Here is a 2500-nt window from a genome sequence, read left to right as displayed (position 1 = left end):
GTATATACATACATACATATTTTATACATACCATACATACATAATACAATATACATAATTATACTTACATTATATATTAATACATATACATAATATATATATACATACTTTTAAAAATATAAAAAAAACATACATATAAAAAATAATTTTTACATCATATATTTTATTTTCATTTCATATAAAAAATTTTATAAAACAAAAAAATATATAACAAAATATATACCAAATTAAAAAAATAAAAATTATTTCATATATATACAAAAACATCTATACATATATATACATACATATCACTTAAAATTTTACAAAATATACAAAATTTTAATATACAATTTATAAAATAAACATATACCATATAATTTTCCCACGATACTATATATACACACTTTTTCATACATATACACATATATATATACAACATATTCATATATTATATTTTAATTTATATTCACACACCATTTTTCATACATTAAAAATTTTTACAACATATATATACACCTATACATAAAATAAATATTATACATACATTTAATTACATATATATAAAAAAAATATATATACCCTTAAAATTTTTTTTACTTTTATATACATATATATATACAATATAAAAAAAACATATATATATACATTTATATAACATTTTATATATACATATATATACTTACAAATTACATATATTTAATTACATTTAATATATTTAAATTTGGGACATGAAAAAAAAATTTAAAAATATTTTTTTATAAATCTTATTTACATTATTAAGTTTTTTTTACATAATATTATTTTATATATACATATCATATATAAATTATATATAAACATATAAAATAATATATGCATTTATTATACAACATACAATTATAAATATATAAAACACCCACTCACAATATACCATTATATAAATAAAATAATATATATTGAAAATAATATGTATATGGTATGTATATGTTTTATGTTTATATTATTATATAATCATTTATATATATTTATATTATATTTTTTTTAATATATATTTTTTTATATAGTTAATATAATGTAAAATTGTATAGTTTTATGATATAAAAATTTTTTTATTTTATATATTATAGTTTTTATATATTATTTAATTATATTATAGGGCTTTTTATATTATTATAAATATATATAGCAATATATATAAAATTAATTATAATATATAATAAATAATTATTACAATATATATACTATTATAAAATTTAAATATACTTATAAAAAATTTTATATATTATTTATTTATATACAAAATATACATATAAAAAAAATTCATATTTAAAAAAACAAAAAATAAATTATATAATATATAAAAAAATTTTTATATAAAAAAGAGAGAAGAGAAGAGGAGAGTTTATTAATAATAGTAAAATATATACAATATAACATAAAAACAATACACATTTAAACACACAACACACATTAATCAATATAATACTACTACAACATACGCACGCACCCACGCACCACACCACACACACCACACTATCTTTTTTTTTCTTAAAAGGGGCATAAAAAGTTCCAAATCAAATCAGTAAAACCTTGGGTCTAAGTGCCTTCTTAATGTAATTTCAAAATATCCTAATTTTTTTTATAGTATTGAAAAAATTGGACATTGAAATTTCCCTTTTTTATAACTTTCAACTTGGGGGAAATACATCATCAATATTTATAATAAATAAGATGAAATCCCACCAAATTTCAAAGGGTTTTTTTTTTAAATAAACAAAAAGTATACTTACAAGAAAAGGACAGATATCATTACAAAGACAAAAGTCGCACCTTACACCCCGTTCCTTTCCCCCCAGCAAATTAAGTTTACAATGAGCATTCCAGACACATGCATGCACACCCAACCCCGCCCCCAAAATTGTTCACAATACCCGGCATGTGCGCTTCATTGTAAATTTGCCAAAAATGTCTGTAGAATAGAGTTTAGGGAAAAAGACAGGTATCAAAATTTTATAAAAAACATAGGTTTAAACAAGGCTGTTGTAAATAGTTCCTAGTGATCACACACAATCTTGTATGTTGCACATGCTTTATGCACGACAACAATAAATAATTACTCTCAACAACAAAAAAATTATTACACAACAAATGGCTTGAAATACAACAACACATATTTCTTATTATCAGTCATCATACTTCTGCAATGAGATGATAGCTGGTTCTTCACGAAACAATTACATCTAGAGCGTTTAGAAGGGGAAGTCTGCAAGAACTTCACAATTTTTTAAATAAGATTCAATTCACAATTTTTAAGCAACAGACAAGCCAAAAAAAAGGGAGAAAAATTTGCTTTTGAAGCCTCTACCCGAGAGAGATGGCATGGCAACAGAGGCTTCGAGGATGCCATGCTAATCCCCCACCCCCTATCTCCTTGGCTTTCCCTCTGTCGTTGAGGACTGCTATGGTCAGGCACAGGGGTGAATAAACGATGAATAAAGAAGACGAGAAAAGGGCGGGGATGGGAGGCAGCCGTGCTAAA

The 2500-nt window shown here is 22.2% G+C and overlaps 1 protein-coding gene across 1 annotated transcript in view; it reads right to left on the bottom strand.

The window, feature by feature from the left end:
• The window catches only part of LOC125029512 (sphingolipid delta(4)-desaturase DES1-like), a 13580-nt gene that overhangs the window by 10616 nt on the left and 464 nt on the right, over positions 1–2500 (bottom strand). The window lies entirely within an intron of this gene.

Source organism: Penaeus chinensis, chromosome 10 (assembly GCF_019202785.1).
Source record: "Penaeus chinensis breed Huanghai No. 1 chromosome 10, ASM1920278v2, whole genome shotgun sequence".
Classification (NCBI taxonomy): Eukaryota; Metazoa; Arthropoda; class Malacostraca; order Decapoda; family Penaeidae; genus Penaeus; species Penaeus chinensis.
The sequence above is the reverse complement of the archived record's forward strand: the minus strand, read 5'-3'. Positions and strand labels throughout refer to the sequence as shown.